General features: G+C 38.3%; 1 long non-coding RNA gene across 1 annotated transcript in view; it reads left to right on the forward strand.

The window, feature by feature from the left end:
* Window positions 1–8,740, forward strand: part of LOC113886899 — a 113,927-nt gene extending 105,187 nt beyond the window's left edge. Inside the window, exon 3 of the long non-coding RNA XR_003509578.1 lies at window positions 8,703–8,740. This is a non-coding gene — a long non-coding RNA (uncharacterized LOC113886899). The remainder of the gene's footprint in view (window positions 1–8,702) is intronic.
* The last annotated feature ends 3,927 nt before the right edge of the window (window positions 8,741–12,667 follow it).

Genomic DNA, 12,667 nt, shown 5'->3' on the forward strand with positions numbered 1-12,667 from the left:
TTATTTAACTTATATGCAGAGTACATCATGAGAAATGCTGGGCTGGAAGAAGCACAAGCTGGAATCAAGATTGCCAGGAAAAATATCAATAACCTCAGATATGCAGATGACATCACCGTTATGGCAGAAAGGGAAGAAGGAATAAAGAGCCGCTTGATGAAAGTGAAAGAGGAGCGTGAATTAGTTGGCTTAAAATTCAACATTCAGAAAACTAAAATCATGGCATCTGGTCCCATCACTTCATTTTAAATGGATGGGAAAACAGTGACAGACTTTATTTTGGGGGGCTCCAAAATCACTGCAGATGGTGACTGCAGCCATGAAATAAAGACACTTGCTCCTTGGAAGAAAAGTTATGACCAACCTAGACAGCATATTGAAAAGCAGAGACATTACATTGCCAACAAACATCCATTTAGTCAAGGGTATAGTTTTTCCGGTAGTCATGTATGGATGTGAGATTTGGACTATAAAGAAAACTGTGGGGCAGGCAAAAGATAACAGAGGAATATGATGGGGAGACCACTTTCTCCCCCACAAATTCATCAAAAGAACATTTGAACGCTGAGGAAATTCCACAAATCAACTCCTGAACGCTGGCAGAGGACACCTGGCACCCAGAAAGGCAGCCCATTGTTTTCAAAAGGAGAGAGAAGAAATACAGATCCACCCACTAGAACACTGACGCAAGCTTCCCTAACCAGGAAACCTTGAAAAGCTATGTCCAACCTCACCCACAGGGAGGAACTTCCACAATAAAGAGGAACCACAAACTGCCAAAATACAGAAAGGCAACCCCACACACAGCAATCTAAACAATGTGAAAAGACAGAGAAATACTCAGCAGGTAAAGGAGCATGATAAATGCCCACCAAACCAAACAAAAGAAGAGGAGATAGAGATTCTACCTGAAAAGGAATTCAGAATAATTATAGTAAAAATGATCCAAAATCTTGAAAACAAAATGGAGTTACAGATAAATAGCCTTGAGACAAGGATTGAGAAGATGCAAGAAATATTTAACAGGGACCTATAAGAAATAAATAAGAATCAATCAATAATGAATAATGCAATAAATGAGATAAAAAAAAAAAAAACACTCTGAAGGGAACAAACAGTAGAATAACAGAGGCAGAAGATAGGATAGGTGAATTAGAAGATAGAATGGTGGAAAACAATGAAGCAGAGAGGAAAAAAGAAAAAAGAATTAAAAGAAATGAGGTAAACCTCGGAGACCTCTGGGACAATGTCAAATGTCCCGACATTCGAATCATAGGAGTCCCAGAAGAAGAAGAAGACAAAAAGAAAGCCATGAGAAAATACTTAAGGACATAATAGTTGAAAAGTTCCCTAAAATGGGGAAGGAAATAGTCACCCAAGTCCAAGAAACCCAGAGAGTCCCAAATAGGATAAACCCAAGGCTAAACACCCCAAGACACATATTAGTCAAATTAACAAAGATCAAACACAAAGAACAAATATTAAAAGCAGTAAGGGAAAAACAACAAATAACACATGAGGGGATTCCCACAAGGATAACAGCTGATCTTTCAATAAAAACTCTTCAGGCCAGGAGGGATTGGCAGGACATACTTAAAGTGATCAAAGAGAAAAACCTACAACCCAGATTACTGTACCCAGCAAGGATCTCATTCAAATATGTAGGAGAAATCAAAAGCTTTACAGACAAGCAAAACCTGAGAGAATTCAGCACCACCAAACCAGCTCTTCAACAAATGCTAAAGAATCTTCTCTAGAGAGGAAACACAGAAAAGGTGTATAAACTTGAACCCAAAACAACAAAGTAAATGGCAATGGGATCATACTTATGAATAATTACCTTAAATGTAAATGAGTTGAATGCCCCAACCAAAAGACAAACACTGGCTGAATGGATACAAAAACAAGACCCGTATATATGTTGTCTACAAGAGATGCACCGCAAAACAAGGGACACATACAGACTGAAAGTGAAAGGCTGGAAAAGTTATTTCACACAAATGGAGACTAAAAGAAAGCAGGAGTAGTAATACTCATCTCTGATAAAATAGACTTTGAAATAAAGGCTGTGAAAAGACACAAAGAAGGACACTACATAATGATCAAAGGATCACTCCAAGAACAAGATATAATAATTATAAATATATATGCACCCAACATAGGATCACCGCAATATGTAAGGCAAACGCTAACAAGTATGAAGAGGGAAATTAACAATAACACAATAATAGTGGGAGCCTTTAATACCCCACTCACACCTATGGATAGATCAACTAAACAGAAAATTAACAAGGAAACACAAACTTTAAATGATACAATGGAACAGTTAGACCTAACTGATATCTATAGGATATCTCACCCCAAAAGAATGAATTTCACCTTTTCTCAAGTGCACATGGAACCTTTTCCAGGATAGATCACATCCTGGGCCATAAATCTAGCCTTGGTAAATTCAAAAAATTGAAATCATTCCAAGCATCTTTTCTGATCACAATGCAGTAAGATTAGATGTCAATTACAGGAAAAAAAAAAAACTATTTAAAATGTCAACATATGGAAGCTAAACAACACGCTTCTGAACAACCAACAAATCACAAAACAAATCAAAAAAGAAATCAGAACATGCATAGAAACGAATGAAAATGAAAAGACAACAACCCAAATCCTTTGGGAGACTGTAAAAGCAGTGCTAAGGGGAAGGTTCATAGAAATACTAGCTTACCTCAAGAAATAAGAAAAAAGTCAAATAAATTACCTAACTCTACACCTAAAGCAACTAGAAAAGGAAGAAATGAAGAACTCCAGGGTTAGTAGAAGGAAAGAAATCTTAAAAATTAGGGCAGAAATAAATGCAAAACAAACAAAAGAGACCATAGCAAAAATCAACAAAGCTAAAAGCTGGTTCTTTGAGAAGATAAATAAAATTAACAAACCATTAGCCAGACTCATCAAGAAACAAATGGAGAAGAATCATATCAACAAAATTAGAAATGAAAATGGAGAGATCACAACAGACAACACAGAAATACAAAGGATCATAAGAGACTACTATCAGCAACCATATGCCAATAAAATGGACAACTTGGAAGAAATGGGCAAATTTTTAAAAAAGTATAACTTTCCAAAACTGAATCAGGATGAAATAGAAAATCTTAACAGACTCATCACAAGCATGGAAATCAAAACTGTAATCAGAAATCTTCCAGCAAACAAAAGCCAAGGACCAGATGGCTTCACAGCTGAATTCTACCAAAAGTTTAGAGAAGAGCTATCTTACTCAGACTCTTCCAGAAAATTGCAGAGGAAGGTAAACTGCCAAACTCATTCTATGAGGCCACCATCACCCTAATACCAAAAGCAGACAAAGATGCCACAAAAAAAGAAAAACTACAGGCCATATCACTGATGAACATAGATACAAAAATCCTTAACAAAATCCCAGTAAACAGAATCCAACAACATATTAAAAAGGTCATGCATCATGACCAAGTGGGCTTTATCCCAGGGATGCAAGAATTCTTTGATATCTGCAAATCAAACAATGTAACACACCACATTAACAAATTGAAAGATAAAAATTATATGATTATCTCAATAGATGCAGAGACAGCCTTTGACAAAATTCAACATCCATTTATGATAAATACCCTTCAGAAAGCAGGCATAGAAGGAACATAACCTCAACATAATAAAAGCTATAAATGACAAAGCCACAGCAAACATTATCCTCAATGGTGAAAAATTGAAAGCATTTCCCCTAAAGTCAGGAACAAGACAAAGGTGCCCACTCCCACCACTACTATCTAGCATAGTTTTGGAAGTTTTAGCCACAGCAATCAGAGAAGAGAAAGAAATAAAAGGAATCCAGAATGGAAAAGAAGAAGTGAAACTCTGAGTGTTTGCAGATGACACGATGCTCTACATAGAAAACCCTAAAGACTCCACCAGAAAATTACTACAGCTCATCAATGAATATAGTAAAGTTGTGGGATATAAAATTAACACACAGAAATCCCTTGCATTCCTACACACTACCAATGAGAAAACAAAAAGAGAAATTAAGGAAACAATCCCACTCACCATTGCAATGAAAAGAATAAAATACTTAGGAATATATCTACCTAAAGAAACAAAAGACCTATATATAGAAAAGTATAAAACACTGGTGAAAGAAATCAAAGATGACACAAATGGATGGAGAAATAAATTATGTTCATGGATCAGAAGACTCAATATAGTGAAAATGAGTATACTACCCAAAGCAATCTATAGATTCAATGCAATCCCTATCAAGCTACCAATGGTATTTTTCACAGAACTAGAACAAAAATTTCACAGTTTGTTTGGAAATACATAAAACCTCGAATAGCCAAAGCAATCTTGAGAAGGAAGAATGGACCTGGAGGAATCAACCTGCCTGACTTCGGGCTATGCTACAAAGCTACAGTCATCAAGACAGTATGGTACTGGCATAAAGACAGAAATATAGATCAGTGGAACAAAATAGAAAGCCCAGAGATAAACCCACACACCTACGGACACCTTATCTTTGACAAAGGAGACAAGAATATACAATGGATAAAAGACAATCTCTTTAACAAGTGGTGCTGGGAAAACTGGTCAACAGCTTGTAAAAGAATGAAGCTGGAATATTTTCTAACACCATACACAAAAATAAATTCAATTGGATTAAAGATTTAAATTTAAGACCAGAAACTATAAAACTCCTAGAGGAAAACATAGGCAAAACACTCTCTGACATAAATCACAGCAGGATCCTCTATGACCCACCTCCCAGAGTAATGGAAATAATAGCAAAAATAAACAAATGGGACCTAATTAAACTTAAAAGCTTTTGCACAACGAAGGAAACTATAAGCAAGGTGAAAAGACAGCCTTCAGAATGGGAGAAAATAACAGCAAATGAAGCAACTGATAAAGAATTAATCTCAAAAATATACAAGCTACACCTGCAGCTCAATTTCAGAAAAATAAATGACCCAATCAAAAAATGGGCCAAAGAACTAAATAGACATTTCTCCAAAGAAGACATACAGATGGCTAACAAACACATGAAAAGATGCTCAACATTATCAGGGAAATGCAAATCAAAACCACAATGAGGTACCATCTCATGCCAGTCTGAATGGCTGCTATCCAAAAGTCTACAAGCAATAAATGCTGGAGAGGGTGTGGAGAAAAGGGAACCCTCTTACACTGTTGGTGGGAATGCAAACTAGTACAGCCACTATGGAGAAGAGTGTGGAGATTCCTTAAAAAACTGGAAATAGAACTGCCTTATGACCCTGCAATCCCACTGCTGGGCATATACACCGAGGAAACCAGAATTGAAAGAGACACGTGTTCCCCAGTGTTCATCAGCTCAGTTCAGTTCAGTTCAGTCACTCAGTCATGTCCGACTCTTTGCAACCCCATGAACTGCAGAACGCCAGGCCTCCCTGTCCATCACCAATACCCAGAGTTCACTCAAACTCATGTCCATTGAGTCGGTGATGCCATCCAGCCATCTCATCCTTTGTCGTCCCCTTCTTCTCCTGCCCTCAGTTCCTCCCAGCATCAGAGTCTTTTCCAATGAATAAACTCTTTGCATGAGGTGGCCAAAGTACTGGAGTTTCAGCTTTAGCATCATTCCTTTCAAAGAACATCCAGGACTGATCTTCAGAATGGACTGGTTGGATCTCCTTGCAGTCCATGGGACTCTCAAGAGTCTTCTCCAACACCACAGTTCAAAAGCATCAATTCTTCGGCGGTCAGCTTTCTTCACAGTCCAACTTTCACATCCATACATGACCACTGGAAAAACCATAGCCTTGCCTAGATGGACCTTTGTTGGCAAAGTAATGTCTCAGCTTTTCAATATGCTATCTAGGTTGGTCATACCTTTCCTTCCAAGGAGTAAGTGTCTTTTAATTTCATGGCTTCAGTCACCATCTGCAGTGATTTTGGAGCCCCCCAAAATAAAGTCTGACACTGTTTCCACTGTTTCCCCATCTATTTCCCATGAAGTGATGGGCCCAGATGCCATGATCTTTGTTTTCTGAATGTTGAGCTTTAAGCCAACTTTTTCACTCTCCTCTTTCACTTTCATCAAGAGGCTTTTGAGTTCCTCTTCACCTTCTGCCATAAGGGTGGTGTCATCTGTATATCTGAGGTTATTGATATTTCTTCTGGCAGTCTTGATTCCAGTTTGTGCTTCTTCCAGCCCAGGGTTTCTCATGATGTACTCTCCATATTAGTTAAATAAGCAGGGTGACAATATACAGCCTTGATGTACTCCTTTTCCTATTTAGAACCAGTCTGTTGTTCCATGTACAGTTCTAACTGTTGCATCCTGACCTGCATATCGGTTTTTCAAGAGGCAGGTCAGGTGGTCTGGTATTCCCATCTCTTTCGAAATTTTCCACAGTTCATCACAGCACTGTTTATAATAGCCAGGACATGGAAGCAACCTAGATGTCCATTGGCAGACGAATGTATAAGAATGCAGTGGTACATATACACAATGGAGTATTACTCAGCCATTAAAAAGAATGCATTTGAATCAGTTCTAATGAGGTGGATGAAACTGGAGTTTATTACACAGAGTGAAGTAAGTCAGAATGAAAAACACCAATACAGTATACTAACGCATATAAATGGAATTTAGAAAGATGGTAATGATTACCCTATATATGAGACAGCAAAAGAGACACAGATGTATAGCACTTTTGGACTCTGTGGGAGAAGACAAGGGTGGGATGATTTGAGAGAATAGCATTGAAACGTGTATATTATCATATGTGAAACAAATCGCCAGTCCAGGTTTGATGCATGAGACAAAGTTCTCAGGGCTGGTGCACTGGGATGACCCTGAAGGATAGGATGTGGAGCGTGGTGGGAGGGGGATTCAGGGTGGGGAACACATGTACAGCCATGGCTGATTCATGTGAATGTATGGCAAAACCCACTACAGTATTGTAAAGCCTCCAATTAAAATAAATAAATAAATAAAAAGAAAGGTGAGCACCGAAGAATCGATGCTTTTGAACTGTGGTGTTGGAGAAGACTCTTGAGAGTCCCTTGGACAGCAAAGAGATCTAACCAGTCCATCCTAAAGAATATCAGTCCTGTGTGTTCATTGGAAAGCCTGATGCCAAAGCTAAAACTCCAATACTTTGGCCACCTGATGTGAAGAACAGACTCATTTGAAAAGACCCTTATGCTGGGATGGATTGAACGCAGGAGGAGAAGGGGACTACAGAGGATGAGATGGTTAGATAGCATCACCGACTCAATGGACATGAGTTTGAGTATACTCTGGGAGTTGGTGATGGACAGGGAGGCCTTCCATGCTGCAGTCCATAGGGTCACAAGGAGTTGGACACAACTGAGTGACTGGACTGAACTGAACTGAGTGACACAGAACTATGTCACTCTCATCTCATACACTGGAGATGGACCCTCATGGAATTTGACTGTCAGCCCAAGACTCTCAGTGGCTAGATTTGTCATAAAAAATTCCTCCTACTGTACTTCTACTACAAGTTTTAGCCATGAAATCTTCTGATCAGATCTTTAGATTTATTTTCTTTTCCTTTTTGATGTGATGTTGACCTTCTGTGAATGGTTGGGCCTATAGTTGACAAGAAGAAGTATGTTGTTGCTGCTGCTGCTGTGGCTGCTGCTAAGTCGCTTCAGTCGTGTCCCACTCTGTGCGACCCCATAGACGGCAGCCCACCAGGCTACCCCGTCCTTGGAATTCTCCAGGCAAGAACACTGGAGTGAGTGGAAGATGTATGTTAGATACATTAAAAAGAAACAAACAATAGTAGAAGATAGGGAACAATTGGAGCACAGGTATTAAGGCAGAAAACCACAGGGAATAATCAACAAAGAGGAGTAATGTAATATGACCAGAGTAGAATACGTAATGCCAAAAGGGAGTTGTTGTTCAGTCACTCAGTGGTGTCCAACTCTTTGCGACCCCATGGCCTGCAGCATGCCAGGCTTCCCTGTCCTTCACTGTCTCCCAGAGCTTGCTCAAACTCGTGTCAATTGGATCAGTGATGCCATACAACCCAAAAGGGAGTAATGTAAACTAATGCAGGAAATATTTGTTCAATTAGGTACCTACATAGTAGAGCTAATAATGGTGTTACTGTTTATACTTGACTGAGCTGTTGACCTTTATTAATACAGATAAAGTCTTCATTCCATGGCCCTAGACTGCATCCAGAATCTTCCAACTTTCTCTCTAAGGTGCTCCCGAATAAGTGTGTGGATTAATTCAGTTCATCATACCAACTCCATAAACAATAGCGAGTGCTGATTAAAAGTGTCCTACGGATTAAGTGACAAGCAACTCCAAGTGAAAGAGTATGCAGTTATATAGCACTAAGTGGGGATAATAAATTGAGGCTTGACTCGAGTAATTATGTCTGCTCTTTCTGGGATTCTTCTGAACAAAAGAAATTTAAATCATTCTCTAGCCTTGCCAAAATAGGGTTTTTGGATATTCTGACACCAATAATTGGCATTATACCAACCTTATGCCTTGCTACTGAAGAGGAACCAAGCTTAAATGATTTCATGTAGGATGAAATCAAAACTCGAGTTAAATTGTGGAATGATAAAGGACACTTAAGGAATCAAATTTTCCAGAAGTATTTAAAATTTGATTGTCTTATGTTTGACTGTTTCAGATATTTGATGTCTACTGGTAAAGCTGAAACTCCAGTACTTTGGCCACCTCATGCGAAGAGTTGACTCATTGGAAAAGGCTCTAATGCTGGGAGGGATTGGGGGCAGGAGGAGAAGGGGACGACAGAGGATGAAATGGCTGGATGGCATCACCGACTTGATGGACGTGAGTTTGAGTGAACTCTGGGAGATGGTGACGGACAGGGGGGCTTGGCATGCTGCGATTCATGGGGTCACAAAGAGTCGGACATGACTGAATGACTGAACTGAACTGAACAGTCTGGAAGCAAAATTTCTATACAAGCTGATTTCATTTGAATATCTGTTTAAAATTCATTTATCCATTCAATAAATATCAGCTGAGTACCCAGTATATGTCAGTCCCTCTTCTAAGCCTCATGGGTAAAGACTGAACAAAACCAAGTTCCTGCCCTCATGGAGCTTGTAATCTGGTGAGGGAGAGATAAATTAATCAACAAATAGGTATTCTATGATTACATGATGATAATTATTGGAAGGAAAATAAAAGCAGGATGAGGTCATATGAAGCAAATGGGGGGTAAATTTTATATCAAGGACAGCCACTCTTAAGTGGTGATGTTTGAATAAAGACATTAATGTACTAAGGTAATAAACTGTAAAGGTCCAAGGAACTAGCACTCCAGGCCACAGGAACAACAAATCTGAAGGTTCTGAGGTAAGAATGAGTTTGTCATGTTCTAAAAATAGCAAGAAGATTTTGGCTGTAGTGGGGTATTTAAGCAGTAAGACCTGAGGTCAGAGAGATGGCCAGAATAAAAAAGCATGTAGGGCCATACTAGTCCATGATTAGGATTTCAGATTGATTCTGAAAGTGACTGGAACCCACTGAAAGTGTTGAACAGCAGGTTAGCATGATCTGATTTACAATTAAAAAGTCCTCTGCTTGCTCCTGTCTGTGTATAGGTTAAAATTGCCCCGATTCCTGATGAACAGTTGACATGGCCTCCAATAAAGACCAAAGTCTTTTTATTTGGGACAAAATGAAATTTACCATAATGGCACACCCCAAGAAAACCCAGTAATATTCCTGTTCTCTGGCTTTAGTGTTTCAGTTTTCATGTCTTCCTCACTGGTGGTCCAAGGCCCCTCATCAGTGGCTGGCCACTCAGCTTTAAGGACACAAGCCCATTTTGCAACTGCCTAATCCTGTGGGTAGATGTATCACTATATTGCTATTAACCTAGTGGCATTTCATTACTTGGACTCTCCTAAATAATTACTGACCCTATAGGGAGACTTCTGGTGTGCTGATACTTGTCCTGTTGCCCTTCACTGACACCTCTCTGTCAAAGTATATTTGCAAATGGCCCCCAGGGAATGAGGTAAAAGCTTCCTTTCTTTTCTTCCAAAAGAATCAACATATATTTGGATACACTTATAACACAATTTAGAACTTAAAGTCCTCAAATCACCATATTATTATAGGAATAGCTTTCATTCTGTTTTTTTCCCCCTCTCACAGAGAAAAACTGAGAAGTGAAAGTTTTTGCCACCAAATGGCAGAACCAGATAGAGAACTGAGTAAGAGCTATCTGAAATATATGAAACTATATCATTATATGTTGCTCTGTTGCTAAAGATACACTAATTTGCCATTTAAAATTTCCCTCTGCTCAGTAGCCATACTATAAACTTTTCTGGCATTTATTTTGATTCTATTTTTAAAAAGAAGCTCCCCCCACCACATTGGTTTTGAAAATATATTTCAAACTTGCAACTTATTGGGAAGAATATGACAGATGCTTTACTTTTGTTGTAGGCATGATAAAACTAACCAAGACTAACATTAATTTGAACTTTATTTTGGAATATGTCCATGAAGAACAAAGAAAGCCAGACTAATCTTCTCGACTTTCTCTCCTCCAGATTCTTATATCAAAGACCCTTTGACATATGTAAGTTAAAGCATTTGAATTACTCGTTGTAGCATGACTCCATCTTGAAGTCTTGCATACTCAGAATGGAGATTTTGCTCCGATTCCTGTCTTCTGCTGTTTTTTCAGCCACTATTTTACTTAATTTGCATACCTTATCTTTCAAATCACATTATTTGGTAGGATGAGCTGTGGGTTGAATCAGACTGTCAATGGTGATTTGGGAGGAAGTTTTATGAAGCTCACCAGTGCTGGAGCTCATTGCTCGGTATTCCAAGAAATATCATTGCTGTGATTTGCGAAGTTTTCAAAACCTTATAAAGAATGTGACACAGCTAATGTGTTTCAGCCAAATTATTTCAGAGCAAATCTAAGGGACTGGTAGATCCCAGAAAAGCTGACTTTGGCTGTACTAAGGTTTGTTTAAATAAAATAATGAAATAAAGGCAGCTACCTTCAGATTAGCTTCCACATGCCTGTATTGTAATGCAAAGTCTACAGTCACACTAAATTCAAAATGTGGCAAACTTTCCAATGTAGGGTGCCACATCGCTGACTTATTTTATGTTGGAAAGGGAATAAGCATGGGTAAAATGCACAAGGAGGCCTCTTTCTCTGCTCAAAAATTTTAGCCCAGTCAATCAGCAAATAGAGTTAATATGGCCATCTTTTAAAGAAAATATCCCATGGATAGGTTAAATATATTGCCTTTGATTTTAGGTAGCAAGTGAGTTGTTAGGAGTTAGAGTAGAAGTTGGCACATTTTTTCTGTAAAGGTACAGATAGTAAATATTTTGGTCTTTTGTGGGCCATGTGGTCTCTGTCACAACTCCTTAACTCTATTCCCCCACTCATTTATTTATTTACTTATTTTTTATTTGGAGTATAATTGCTTTACAATGGTATGTTGGTTTCTGCCATACAACAACATGAATCAGCTATAAGTGTACATGTATGTTCACCCTCTTGAAATTCCCTCCCACCCCTGACTCCATCCCAATCATTTAGGTCATCACAGAGCAACAAGCTGGTCTCCTTGTGCTATACAGCAACTTCCCACTAGCTATCTATTTTACACACAGTAGTGTATATATATCAGTGCTACTCTCTCAATTTGATAGTGCGAAACCAGCCATAACAACACATAGCTGAATGAGGATGGCTGTATTTCAATAAAACTTTATTTACAAAAACACAGCATCCCAAATTTGACCCATGTGCCATAGTTTGCTCCCTAGGTTATAGCATTTATAGTAGAGCATGGGTTTCTTGGGAATATTATTTCAACACAAAGAACATCATGAAGTTTTTGGACAACTAAGAGAATGCCTTGAGTTGGGTGAATACCTTATAATTTTGCCATCAACCTTAGTGTCTTCTTCCACTAAGAGTCACATTATTTGCTGCTTTTGGACTCGAGCTGATGTTTTATTATGGCTAAAAGGATAGAAATAACCCATATTTTTTATTACTGTCTTTCTCATAATTCCTTTAGAAATAGCAACACCTGGCATTTAAAAAAAAAAAAAAAACAATAGACTGTTTAGATGTCCCACTCATAGCAAATTTCATAAAGCAACTAGTGACTTTAAAAGGGATTTTTATAGGAGCAGTTTAAAGTAGAATAAGTAGAATTTATTTCAATGTATCTTGCTCTAGTTATAATTTTGCATTTGGCCAAATATCACTTTACATTGTTTTGCTCTGTTCAGAGCCTTTCAGAACTTATCTAAATAGTTTTGTGTGCATACTAAGGAATGCATGTATTTATTACTTTGTACCTAATAACCATGTATAACTATTCTGTTTTTCCATTGTGGCCTAGAAGGGGAAATATCCTTCAATGAGCACTTTCACATATGTTTTCTCATTTAATATAATTTAATTATTTTTACAGATGAATCATAGGGAAGATAAAGTTACTTGCCCAAGGTCACCCAACTAGTTAAGAGTGCAGCCAAGCTTCACAAACAGGTCTCTCCAACTCCAAAGGCTTTGCTTTTTCCACTACATCACAATGACTACAGGAAGCTGCTTGCAATTCTTGGCAG

Source organism: Bos indicus x Bos taurus, chromosome X (genome assembly GCF_003369695.1).
Source record: "Bos indicus x Bos taurus breed Angus x Brahman F1 hybrid chromosome X, Bos_hybrid_MaternalHap_v2.0, whole genome shotgun sequence".
Lineage (NCBI taxonomy): Eukaryota > Metazoa > Chordata > Mammalia > Artiodactyla > Bovidae > Bos > Bos indicus x Bos taurus.